Source organism: Phyllobates terribilis, unplaced genomic scaffold (genome assembly GCF_046119375.1).
Source record: "Phyllobates terribilis strain yellow unplaced genomic scaffold, ASM4611937v1 Scaffold_10__3_contigs__length_209671492, whole genome shotgun sequence".
Classification (NCBI taxonomy): domain Eukaryota; kingdom Metazoa; phylum Chordata; class Amphibia; order Anura; family Dendrobatidae; genus Phyllobates; species Phyllobates terribilis.
Window position 1 is genome coordinate 135,325,298 of NW_027362770.1, and position 14,493 is coordinate 135,339,790.

A 14,493-nucleotide genomic window follows, 5' to 3' on the forward strand; every position below is an offset into this window, starting at 1 on the left:
GTCGGTGCTGCCTGTCTCTCCCTCCATCTCCGGGTACGCTTTCTCTGGACTCCTCTCCAGACTTCTTGTCTCCGGGTGCGCTCTCTCCAGACTCCTCCAGGCTGCACCCATCTTCGCTCCTTTGTTCTGTCTCCGCCCACATTGAGGGTGGTCCCGGGGCAACTTAGTGATTGTCAATTCCAGGGGCAGTTCTCTCACGCTGATGGACACTTCCAGCATCACAGTCTCTGTTGGTGGGCGCGGTTTCCGCTTTTGGCGCCATTCTTCGACCTGGCCCACGATGGGAGGTGGCCTTTTGCCACCCTCTGGCACGCCCATAATGGCGTCCGCTCTTCCAAGGCAGGAAATCTTTGGAAATGGCGGGAATCGTCTCCCAGTGGCGGGAAACTCCATGGATGGCGGGAAAAAGCTGCAAATGGCGGACAACCGGCGGAAAACGACCTGTGATGGGGTCCGTTGGCGGGGACCCTCCGGAACCGGCGGGAGACTTCTTTTTGAGGTAACGGTGAACTTTTCTTCAGGCACGCAGTACCCGGTTGTTGCGGGCACGTTATCCTGCCAACTACGCCAAAGTTGACACGCCCCCTGGGCCAGTGTTGTTTGGGGGATACCCGGAGCCGGATCAGATGGGGGTTGTAGTCTCCGAGTGGCGGTGACCCGGTCCGTGCCCAGGGTGTCAAACTCCGTGTGTGGCAGTCTTTACAGATGTTGTTAGTGTTCTTAGTGTCGACTACGCCACCCGTTGATTTGCGGTCAATATGGCCGCCGCTGCAGCAGGGTCCGCTGAGGCTGGTGGTGTGTGTGCAGCTTCTGGTAGTATAACCCCCAACGGGAGGGGTATAGCCTCAGGGGGTCAGGTGTAGAGGCTGGTGGTAGTGGTGGTGCAGTGTGGATGGTAAGAAGACTCAGAGTCGGGCTGTGCAGTTCAGGGTTTTTACTTACTGCTGTTCTGTTGGTCACTCTGGCCTTGAGTGACCGCCCGAGCCGTGCTGCGTCCACCAGGTCCTGGACTCGGCCAACCCCCAAGCAATTCTGGAGCGTGGTCCTGAGCTCCCTTTCTGACTGTCCTCTCTACTGGCCTTTCCCACCAGGGGTCCACTTATGTCCGGCTCCCTCGGGCCTCTTGGTGGGTGCACCTCTTCGGGGTTCCCTGACCCTATACCTGGTGTGCCTTCCTTGTGGACTTGGTGAGGGGCTGCTCCACATGTAATGTCGCAGCCTCCGGTTCTTAGCTGAGGGTTGTTTCTTTCCTCCACTAATTTGGGATCCGGTTCCCTTGCGTGCCAACCCTTCACCCTTCTGGTTGTATACTGGGTTCTTGGGGTTCCTTCTTCTCCCCCTCTGGGTCCTTCTCTTCTCCTCTCTCTCCTCTCTCTGCAGGCGCTCCTGGACCTCTCTCAGGACTGACTCTCTACAGAAGACTGACCCTGATCTAAGATGGTTCCCACCTTATATACTCCCTCTATGTGTGAGCTCAGGTGACCAGCACCCAATGAGCTCCTAGCATTACCCAGACTGCTCCCCCTATCTGCCCCTACACTACTGGGATGTTCCACCCCCCTCCCACTCCAGCCAGGGACAGACACTGTCGTACCTGCACATAAACTGGTGGGAGTACCGTCGATCTGTCCCCCGGAAATGGGATGTATGTAGTGCATGCAGCCTACTGAGCTCAGTTCCACACTCCATCCTTACCCGGGAGTGGAATATCACACCTCTGGCTTGAGGTGCAATACCCCTGTAGCAGCCGAATCCTCAGGGTGCTACATGAACACGACCTAAGCGTTACATTTTTATAAAAAAAATGTATGGGTTTAATAGAGATAAAAATATCAATCACTCCATTTTTTACGTCATTTACCAATCCCTGTAAATAATTTGATTGCTGTGTTGTGCGGGTCAATAAGATTACAGGGACACCAAATATGTGTGTTATTTGCTATTTATTTGTTTAATATTTTTAATAATTATATTAATGATGACGCTATTTTTTTCATTATCAAGTGTTTTTCATTATTTTTAGTAATTTTATAGAATGAAAAAAATCTCTTTTATGCTCCCTCTAGTATACAAATACATAGAAATGCACGCTGTGTGTAATCTATTAATACAATCAGCCTGTGGAGTCAGAGCCTGCAATACAGATTAAGTATACAAAATTCTCCCAGAGACATAACCAGAGCCTGTGACTCAGCTACTTTAGCTCCTGCCTGTAATGTTAAAGGTTGTGGTTTCGAGTCAAGGGAGAGACTCACAAAAAAAATTACATTTTTGTAATTGCTTTTTATTATTTTTAGTAGTTTTATAGAAACAGAAATCTGACTTTTTCTTCACCTCTAGTATACAGGGAACAGTTAGAGATGACTTCATGGAAAACCATGCTGTAAATAAATAAATAAATGTTTTGGTTTTTTTTATTTGTGATTTCCGATGTTTGTTTTTTTGCTCAATGAAGTAAATGCGGAAGATAATGTCACAAGTTCTTAACATATGCACAATGGATGGGATATTCTGCAGGTAAAAAAATAATCATCTGTCCCAGTTTACTGGAACACAGTTATTAAACCTTTTCATTTGCTTGTTTCCTGCACAGTGGTCCACTTATTATTCCTTGTATCCTACGTATATGGAGGAATTTGTGGCTTTTAGTTTGTCTATTCTGGCATGCACCAAATTTAATGCTAATTTGCACCATTTATTTTCCATCTTGTAAGTGCTTAAGTCAATAGTTCTGTTTTTTGTCAGCAGAAATGGGCACAGTTTGCCTTGCTAATAGACAAATTTATGACTTGCGACTTTTTAACCCTTTCCCCGAGATCCTCCTTATATGTACGGTACATGTCTGGTGTGAGAGTTTGGAGCGGGCTCAGGATTTGAGCCTGCACAAAACCCAGCAGATGTTGGCTGTGCTTCACAGCCTGCATCTGCCTCTAGCAGCAGCGATCTGAACTAGCTCTGATTACTTCTGTTAATCTCTTAAATTCCACTGTCAATCTGACAACTAAATTTGTAGCATGTGGCCCAGGGGGTGCAGGCTGCTGATGGTCTACACTTGCCATGTTGGTACTCCTTTAAAGTCCAGCTATAGGCTGGGCTTCAAAGAAAACCCTTTTTTTGTCTATTGCAAGATGGCCACTGGACAGGTCTTCCAGAGGAGATATGTATCATCGAGGCTGGAAGTTTTGGTGATGTAAGCCTGGAAAATAAGGCTCCAGCAAATAGTACTGAGAGCGTTAATAGGGCGTATCCAGGGCCGGATTTTATGAGCAGTCAGAGACATGGGTGGGACTGGCTGTTTACATATCCCCACCCCGGGCATGGTACGGCAGATATAAAAAGGTCCAGCTGTATCGAACAAGGAACTGGAACCTTGTGTGTGCACCAGCGTCTACTTGAGAGCTGATGCCTTACACTATATACTTCAGTATTTCAGTATATAGAACAAGCAATTAGACAATAGCAGATCCAAATTCGCTAATGGAATAAAAAAATAATAAAAAGTAAAATAAACAGTTTCTAAAAATATAAAAAAAATGTAAGTAAAAAAGTGCACCAAAACGTGATCAAAATGTCGAATTTTCCCAAAAATGTTATCAATAAAATATCAGCTTGCCCAATGATGAACAAGCCCTCACACAGATTAATTGACGGGTCTCAGAAAATTACGATATTTTGCATCCGTAGAATAAGAAACAAAGCTTCAGAAGTTTGGTAATGCTGCAATTGTCATTTTCTATCACATAATGAATGCCAAAAAAACTCCTACAAAAACCTTTGATGGAATTGCATTTTTTTTCCAATTTCACCCCACTTGGAATTTTTTCCCAGTTTTCCAGTATTGTATGGTAAAATAAATGGTGTCATTTAAAACTACAACTTGTCCTATAAAAAACAAGCCCTCACATTGCTATGTCAATGTTAAAAAATAAAAAAGTTAAGTCTTTAGGAAAAAGGCGAGGAAAAAATAAAATCGCAGAGATGCAAATTGGCTATAGCAGGGAAGAGTTAAAAAGTCATAAAAAAAGTCACAATTCTCACTCCAGTAGGGGAGGTGGAGTGAATTTATGAAACATCACGTGACACTTTGATAAATTAGGTGCAACTAATTGCAATGCAGTCACAAGATAAAGCGACTCAAAAGTAAAAACGTCCAACCATAGTTTTTACAGGGAATTAGCCCCTATAAAAAATCTCACTGGTACTGTGGATTTTTATAAATTTGTTGTATAGAAAAACAGTTTTATGATTTTGTGGCACTTACTATTATATAGGTGACAGGTTCTCCTTCTGCTCTTGTTAATACAGCTTTCCTCACAGACTGCACAGTTCTCCACTCCATAAAATGGCTGTTGGCGGAGGAGCATGTGACCAGACCTGTCCAATAGAAAAGCAGTTTTCTCGTGTGAGGTTTTCAATTGGACAATGCTATCGGGCGGGGCTGGTCACATGCTCCTCCGTGGTGAATGATATAGTGATGGAGGATGAGGAGAAGGAGGAGGACCAGAGCAAATAGACAAAATCAGGAAGCGTATACCCATGTGTAGGTGTGAAGAGGTGCATGGGAATAGACCTCCCAAAAAAAGACACTGGATTTGTGTTTATGTTACGCTGCTATCATTCGGTGGTGTTGAGAAGTCTGGCCAAATTCAGCCCTTGTTCATTTTTACAGTTGACAGGTGGATGCGCTTATCAGTTATAATTCCACCAGCGGCACTAAAAACTCGCTCTGACAAAACGCTAGCGGCAGGGCAGGCCAGGACCTCCAAGAGCCGGTTCATGACACGCATCCAGCTTGGATACCCAATAATTATAAGGCACAGAGGAATCATGGAGGACGTTGGTACCGTCGGCAAGGTACTCCCTCACCATCTTCCCAAACTTTGCACTTCTTGTGAGAGTACCCCGCGCCTCAGGGCCTGTAAGATGGGAGGGTCTGAGAAAACTGTCCCAGAACTTTGACAGTGTTCCCCTGCTTCTGCTGGATTGAAGTTGTGTCTCTCTCACCTGTATTCCTTGATTGTCCAACGAACTGTGACCTCTGCCGCCAGTGTTTTCACATGGGAATTTTTTTAATCATTCTGCAACAAGGGCCTTCTGCCCCTTTTTAGTAGACCTGTCCACCTCGGGAATAAGAGATAGAAAGTTCACCTTGTAGCGTGGGTCTAGAAGTGTCACCAACCAGTAATGACTGTCAACCAAAATTTGGAGAACACGAGGATCACGGGAAAGGCAGCATAACATAAACTCAGCCATGCGTGACAGACTGCTAACAGGCAAGACTTCTGTGTCCTCATCAAGAGGACATCTGACCATGCTCTCCTCCTCATCCTCCTCAGGCTATCCACGCTGAACAGACAGTATGACAGTTGTGCAGGTAGTACCGTCTATAGTGCATGAAATTAGCTCCTGTTCTTCCTCCTCCTCCTCCTCTTCCTCATTGTCACCCAATCCACGTTGGGATGAGATGAGGCTGGACTGTGTGTAATCATCACCCTGTATGGTTCCTTGCTCCATCTCATCGTGCTCCACATGCGATGCATCATCTTTGATTGTGAGCAGAGAGCGTTTCAGAAGACAGAGAAGCGGGATGGTGACGCTAATTATGGCGTCATCACCGCTCACAATCTTGGTGGAGTCCTCAAAGTTTTGGAGGATGGTACAGATGTTTGACATTCATGTCCACTCCTGAGGCCTTATGTGTGGAGTCTGAACTGAATGACGACGGCCTTGTTGATGCTGGTAGTCAACAGCTGCCCTCTTCTGCTCACAAATCCATCCCAACATCTGCAATGTAGAGTTCCGACGCATGAGGACATCACACACCAGTCGGTGAGCTTGAAGCTGCAAACGCTGCTGAAACATGGCAAGGGCGGCAGAAGCTGTAGCTGACTTTCTAAAATGGGCACACAGGCGGCGTACTTTGACATGCAAATCCGGCAGCTCTGGGTAGGTTTTGAGAAACCGCTTATCCACGAAGTTAAGCACATGGGCCAGGCTTGGTACGTGTATGAGCTCGCTTAGCCTCAGAGCTGCCACCAGGTTCCGGCCATTGTCACACATGACCATGCCTGGCTGTAGGTTCAGCGGTGTCAGCCACAGATCTGCCTGCTCTCTCAGAGCTGTCCACAACTCTTCAGTATTGTGTGGTTTGTCACCCAAGCATATTAGCTTCAGCTTGCGACTGATGTGGTCATTTCGGCGATGGATGCTGTAGAGGAGAAGGAGGAGAAGGTGCAGGAGCTGTAGAATGTGGGGGCAACACTGACTGACCCAGGGCCCGCAATCCTCGGTGTCGGGAGGACGTGTTCCTTCCCAAGGTCCGACTGGAGCCTGGCTTCCACTATGTTAACCCAGTGTGTCATCAGTGAGATGTATCGTCCCTGCCCACAAGCACTTGTCCACATGTCAGTGGTTATGTGGACTTTCCCAGTAACTGCGTTGTTGAGGACACGGCTAATATTGTGGGACACGTGCTCGTGTAATTCGGGGACGGCACACCGGGAGAAATATTGGCGGCTGAGGACCGAGTACCGAGGGACGGCTGCCGCTATCAGGTTGCGGAAAGCTTCCGTCTCTACGAGCCTAAAAGGCAACATTTCGAGTGCAAGCAGTCGTGAAATGTGTGAATTTAGTAGTGTGGCCTGTAGGGCGTTGGCTGCATATTTGCGCTTGCATTCCAAGTACTGGGGTAGGGACAACTGAACGCTGTGCTGGGACAAGGACATAGACATGCTTGCTGATGGTATTAATTGAGAGTGTGCAACGACAGGTGCAGGGCAGGAGGCATCTTCGCATGTGCCATGGACAGAGGATTGGCTTGCACGCACAACAGCGTAAGAAGCAGTGGTGCCACCCGCAGACACTGTTCTTGGACCATGGGGTTTGGCTAACCTAGTCGCATGCTTTGCTACCATGTGCCTCATCATGCTGGTGGTGGTCAAGGTGGTAGTTTTGCTACCCCTGCTGATGCTGGCTTGGCAGTTGGTGCAAGTGGTCTTTTTGGGGTTATCGGTAGAGTCTTTAAAAAACAACCAGACTTGGGAAGACCTAACAGTTGTACTTGCAACTTCCGTCGTGTTACGGGGAACGGTTGCCCTCCTTCTGTGTGCGGCCACCACACTGCTTCTTCCTGCCTGTGGTGGTGCTACGCCAGAGGGCCGAATCTATAAATTGAAAAGTGAACAGCTCTTCGAAGTGTCCAAGTGTGGGATCAGTTGTCTCTGGGCACTCGGCATGGTGGGAGGAAGGAGGATCAGGGTGAGGAATATGCAGTCCAGACTCACTACTGAGACTTGACCGTGTGGAAGACAGGGTGGTGATGGTGGTGGCTAAGTGACTGGAAGCATTATCTGCTATCCAACCAATAACCTTTTCACACTGCTCTGTGTTCAATAGTGGTGTTCTGCGGTCCCCTATTAATTGGGACAGGAAGGTCGAGCGAAAAGCTGTGGGTCTTTGTTGTGGCACAATTTCAGCTAGCCCACGGCCTCGTTCTCTGCATGCACCATCATCACCATCACGTCCACTTCCCCGCCCCTTGCCACGCGCCATGCCCATTTTAAATGCTGGATTTGAACCGCAGTGGTATGTGATACGTGTGACGGAAAACCACAGTTTTAAATAACTTACCTGTAGGTAACTATTTTTAACAGCGACCTCGTGCCAATAACTTCACTGGCAGACTGCAACAAAATTTCAATGGAGGCCATCAATGGCAGAATTTTCAGCGCACTTATATGTGATCCGTGTGACGGACAAACCACAGTTTTAAATAGCTGGCCTGTAGGTAACTATTTTTAACAACGAACTGGTGTCAACAACTTCGCTATCACACTGCAACAAAATTTCAATGGAGGCCAGAAATGGCAGAATTTTCAGCGCACTTATATGTGATCCGTGTGACGGACAAACCACAGTTTTAAATAGATGGATTTTTAGCGCTGTAATATGGAAAGTATCTTGCTGTATTCTGCAGTGCCAACAAGCAAATGGAGCAAATAATCAGGATTAAGATCCAAAAAAAATTATTCCTGGCCCCTGATACCCGGGGCTATTTCTACAAATATCTGTAAAAGCACCAGCAGCAGACAGAACTGGAATGACCCTCTTGCTATATGCACTGCAGTCTGCCACATACACTGCCTGCCTGCCTAGCACTGATACAGTGCATTGTGAAAGTATTTGGCCCCCTTGAACTTTTCTACCTTTTGCCACATTTCTGGCTTCAAACATAAAGTTATAAAATTCTAATTTTTTTGGGAAGAATCAACAAGTGGGACACAATCGTGAAGTGGAACGAAATTTATTGGATATTTTAAACTTTTTTAACAAATTAAAAACTGAAAAGTGGGGCATGCAATATTGTTCGACCCCTTTACTTTCAGTGCAGCAAACTCTCTCCAGAAGTTCAGTGAGGATCTCTGAATGATCCAGTGTTCTCCTAAATGACTGGTAATGATAAATAGAATCCACCTGTGTGTAATCAAGTCTCCGTATAAATGCACCTGCTCTGTGATAGTCTCAGGGTTCTGTTTCAAGTGCAGAGAGCATCATGAAGACCAAGGAACACACCAGGCAGGTCCGAGATACTGTTGTGGCGAAGTTTAAAGCTGTATTTGGATACAAAAAGATTTCCCAAGTTTTAAACATCTCAAGGAGCACTGTGCAAGCGATCATATTGAAATGGAAGGAGTATCAGACCACTGCAAATCTACCAAGACCCGGCCGTCCCTCTAAACTTTCATCTCGAACAAGGAGAAGACTGATCAGCGATGCAGCCAAAAGGCCCATGATCACTCTGGATGAACTGCAGAGATCTACCTCTGAGGTGGAAGAGTCTGTCCATAGGACAACAATTAGTCGTACACTGCACAAATCTGACCTTTGTAGAAGAGTGGCAAGAAGAAAGCCATTTCTCACAGATATCCATAAAAAGTCTCATTTGAAGTTTGCCACAAGCCACCTGGGAGACACACCAAACATGTGGAATAAGGTGCTCTGGTCAGATGAAACCAAAATTAAACTTTTTGGCCACAATGCAAAACGGTATGTTTGGCGTAAAAGCAACAAAGCTCATCACTAGTGTTGAGCATTCCGATACTGAAATATCGGGTATCGGCCGATATTCGCGGTATCGGAATTCCGATACTTAATTCCGATACTATTGCAATATCGTATACCGGAATCGGAAGTTCCCATAATGCAATGAGACATTTTCATTTTATTCAGCCAATGAGGATCCTAAGAAGTGTGGGCACATCCTGTTAGGCATGTAGGCATCTTAACTAATGGCATGGCTGTGATTGGCTGCTGAAATGATGTCATGATGCACTATAAAAGCCACCGCCGCCATTTTGAGCTCACTCTGCTGTGAATTCAGTTAGGGATAGGACGCTGTTGTTCTGAGGGACAGTTTTAGCTACCTATTTGCTCTATACTGCTTTACCCAAGCTACTTTCTAAATCACTGTGCCTTGCAGTGCTAGTGCACAGTTCTCTGTGCTGTTCACCGCTATCTGCAAGGTCTGTGTGTGTGAGTGCAGCTCACCCTGTAGTGTGTGCTTCAGCCAAGTCTGGTTGTAGTGCACTCAGTGTGTGTCACTGCCTCATACATTGTCCTTTTTTGCCAATTCATAATTTTTCCTGATATCTCCTATTAGTGTGGTGGTTCCATCTGTATTCAGCTAAATTGGTTCCAAACACACTATATAGGAGTAGATAGAGAAATTTTTTTCCGTCTTGCAGCACTAGTGCACAGTGCTCTGCATCTGTACTGTTCACCGCTGTCTGCAAGGTCTGGTGTGTGAGTGCAGCTCACCCTGTAGTGTGTGCTTCAACCCCGTCTGGTTGTAGTGCACTCAGTGTGTGTCACTGCCTCATACATTGTCCTTTATTGCCAATTCATAATTTTTCCTGATATCTCCTATTAGTGTGGTGGTTCCATCTGTATTCAGCTAAATTGGTTCCAAACACACTATATAGGAGTAGATAGAGAATTTTTTTTCCGTCTTGCAGCACTAGTGCACAGTGCTCTGCATCTGTACTGTTCACCGCTGTCTGCAAGGTCTGGTGTGTGAGTGCAGCTCACCCTGTAGTGTGTGCTTCAACCCCGTCTGGTTGTAGTGCACTCAGTGTGTGTCACTGCCTCATACATTGTCCTTTATTGCCAATTCATAATTTTTCCTGATATCTCCTATTAGTGTGGTGGTTCCATCCATATTCAGCTAAATTGATTCCAAACACACTATATAGGAGTAGATAGAGGAGCCTTTCTGCAGCATTGGGCCCTGCAGCCCCAGCCAGATTAGTATTAGCCTATTTTTTGCAGCCTCATCTATTGCATTGTAGGTTACCTTCCTACATTGTAATAGCTACAAAAAGTTTGTGATACTATCGTTATTACATCTTTAGGCACATCCAGTGTCTTTTTGTGACAAAAAAAACCTAAATAAAGTTCACCAAACACTCCACTTTACAGTTGTGTAGGCCACATTAGCTCATATTAAAGTCTAGTCCACACTTTATAAAATTAGTGTTTCTTATACCTGTTAGCAGCTGTTCAGGAATAAGCACACTAAGCCCTTAGTACTTTTCTGCCTATCTTTATCAGTCTACCAAGATGAAGAAGGCAGGGAGTAAGGCATGTGGTCGTGGTCGTGGGCGTGGGCGTGGAGTTTCTGCAGGGAGAGGACGTGAGGATTCTGTGCCTGCAGGGAGAGGACGTGGGGATTCTGTGCCTGCTGCGGGCACCAGTGACTCAGCATCCCCCAGTTTTACCAGGGAACAGTCCTTTATGCGCAGCTTTGTAGGAGCTAGCCGTACCCCACTGCTGCGCGAGGACCAAATTGAAGCCGTTGTCGGATGGATGGCAGCTAACGCATCGACTTCAATTAGTTCCAGATCCTCTCAGGTCCTGAGCACTGAAGAGCACCCATCTGTCTCTTCACCACCTGCCAAATTGCCCAGGCAGTCAGAGAGCCCTGGACAGGAGCCATCTCTACTTCTGTTCTCTGAATCTCTTGGCTTGGAAAGAGGGGGCCAGCCAAGCAGAATTCGAGAATTTGAAGAAGAGGTAGTATGCAGTGATGCGCAACCGTTTTGTCTCTCTGAATCTGAAGAGGCGGGTGGGCCAGTGCCTATGGTCAGCAGCACACCTCAGTACGCATCTGATGATGAGACTCAGGTGCCACTTTCTGGTGCGTACTGTGCTGTCGAGACTACCCAGGAGAAGCAGTTGTTTGAAGAGGGTGGTGTAGATGATGAGGTCCTTGACCCATCATGGCGTGAGGGACAGGAAGGTGGTGGGAGCAGCTCTGAGGAAGAGATTCCCCGAACGGCCCAAAAAGGAGGGAGAGGGAGGGGGCAGACTTGGTTGCCTGTAGCCTCCACTTCGGCACCCATTAGGAGCATGGCTCTTCCAAAATCCAAAGCGGGCGCTCCCAAGACTTGCAGTGCCTGGTCCTTTTTTGACACAGTTGCAGATGACATTTGCTTTGTCAAATGCAAGCTGTGTAATCAGAAGGTGAAAAGAGGGAAAAGTGTCAGCAACCTCAATACCACAAATATGTGGAAACATGTGCGGACCAAGCACGTGGTGGAGTTACACAAACACACTGAAGACCTAGGCCAACCTACAGCGCCACCTACCACCTCTTCAGCTCGTGTTGTAGCCTCTTCCTCCAGCTCACACACAGCTGGTTCGGCTTCCTCACAGGATCGCCATGGAAGAATCTCTGGCACTGTTGTACAGAGACACAGTGTAATTCCACCCACAGCACCACTTTCCCAGTCATCCTCACACTCCCAGGCCAGTCTACAGCCATCGTTAGCACAGGCATGGGAGAAAAGGCGCCCATACTCGGCAAACCACCCCCGAGCACAGGCTCTGAATGCTGGCATTGCTAAACTACTGGCCCTTGAAATGCTATCATTCAGGCTGGTGGAGACTGACACATTCCGTAACTTTATGGCATTGGCAGTCCCACAATACAACGTGCCCAGCCGCTTTTATTTCAGCAGGCAAGCCGTCCCTGCCCTGCAACATCATGTGGAGGGAAAAATTAAACATGCGCTACAAAACGCCGTCAGTAGCAAGGTCCACCTGACCACTGATGCGTGGACCAGTAAGCATGGACAGGGACGATACCTTTCCCTCACTGCCCATTGGGTAAATGTTGTGGAGCCGGGTACAGATCTTGAGAGTGGCGCTGTACGTGTTCTGCCAACTCCAAGGATTGCAGGAATCCAGTCTGTACACATTGACTCCTCCTCATACTCCAGTTCCTCTGAATCAGCGCTGCAGGAGCCGTCACGGTCTACCTCCACATCGACCCGTGAACGGTTACCTGTTATGATGACCGATATGAGCACAGCCGTGGCCAAACGTCAACAGGCCGTATTAAAATTAATTTCTTTGGGGAATCGAAGCCACACAGCGCAGGAGCTCTGGAATGCCATCAAGCAGCAGAGTGACGTGTGGTTTGTGCCAGCGAATCTCCAGCCAGGCATGGTAGTGTGTGACAATGGCCGAAATCTGGTGGCAGCTCTGGGCCTAGGCAACCTCACTCACATCCCATGTCTGGCACATGTGCTCAACTTGGTCGTGCAGAGTTTTTTGAGGGACTATCCGGATCTTGATGCACTGCTTCACAAGGTCCGCATAGAGTGCGCTCACTTGCGGCGTTCCAGCAATGCAAGATCACGCATTGCAGCTCTGCAGCGCCGATTATGTCTTCCGGAACATCGCATCATATGTGACCTACCCACCAGGTGGAATTCAACGTTACATATGTTGGAGAGGTTGTGTGAGCAGCAGGCAGCAGTAATGGAGTACCAGCTGCAGCAGGCGCAAACAAGTCGCAGTGCGCGCCGTTCACACTTCACCACCACTGAGTGGGCCTCTATGAAGGACATTTGCCACGTTTTGCGTGCCTTCGATTATTCCACGCGGATGGCGAGTGCAGATGATGCACTAGTCAGCATGACTATCCCCCTTATCTGCCTGCTTGAAAAAACACTGCAAGCACTAAGGGACGAGGTTTTGGAAGAGGTGGAGGATGAGGAGTCACAAATGCCATCTGCTTCTCTACAGTCTGCGCAATGTGGTTCCTCACAAAGGCCTAGGCAGGGGACACTTTGTGAGGAGGATGAGGAGGAGTCAATGGATGAGGAAGACATCTGTCCAGAGGAGGGAGGTACACAATGCTCTAGTAGTCAGTATCTAGAGCGAGGGTGGGGTGATGCAGAGCAGGCAGAGATCACGCCTCAAGCAGGGGACAGCGTTTCTTGGCCAGTTGGCAGTCTGCAGCACATGGTTGATTTCATGCTGCAGTGCCTCAGAAACGACCGCCGCATCGCCCACATTCTCAACACGGCTGATTATTGGGTGTCCACCCTCCTAGATCCTCGCTACCGGGACAACTTACAAAGCCTCATAACACCATTGAACCGGGAGCGTAAAATGCGGGAGTACCAAGACGCACTGGTGCATTCCATCATGTTCTCCATTCCAACCGAGAGCAGTGCTGCTAGTGCTTTACAAAGCAGCTCAGTGCGTCGAGGCAGTGGAGGAAGCTCTGCACAAAGAGGGAGCAGAAGCAGCGCCTCAGCACAAGGCAAGACCAGTATGGCCGAAATGTGGCAAAGTTTTGTGTCCCCGCCGCCACAAATGTCTACACCATCACAGACAGCTCCAGTCAGCAGGAGGCAACGTTTCCGTCAGATGGTGACAGACTACATGTCTTGCCCTCTTAGTGTACTCCCAGACGGCTCTTCTCCCTTCAAGTTTTGGGTCTGTAAGCTGGATACATGGCCAGAGCTTAGTCAGTATGCACTGGAGGTGCTAGCTTGCCCTGCTGCTAGTGTATTATCGGAACGCGTCTTTAGTGCCGCAGGTGGTGTACTAACAGACCGTCGCATGCGACTATCCTCCGATAACGTTGACCGGCTTACTTTTCTCAAAATGAACAAGGCCTGGATCTCTCATGAATTTGCCAGTCCTCTTCCAGAATAAATAATTGGTTGGCAACAGTATCCAGGTCTCCTGTTCTGTTCATGTTTCTACCACCTGAACTGTAATCCCTGAGCTCCAACACCGCCAGTTGGCGCTCGGAAGTGCCGTCTGCACAGTCAACACTTGCTGCCGTGTTATTGGGGTTCAGTAACGTCAGCTGTTCTCCTGCTGTGCGGACGGCAATTTCTCCTGATTTGTCCACATCCACTGTACTACACATTTTAATGTTGCTCCAATTACTCCTCTGGCTCCTCTGTTTTCATTCTTATCCCTGGGCTCCAGCACCGCCAGTTGGCGCTCGGAAGTGCTGTCTGCACAGTCAACACTTGCTACCATGTTATTGGGGTTCAGTAACGTCAGCTGTTCCCCTGCTGTGCGGACGGCAATTTCTCCTGCTCTGTCCACATTCTCACTACTACAGATTTTAAAGTTGCTCCAATTACACCTCTGGCTCCTCTGTTTTCAGTATTATCCCTGAGCTCC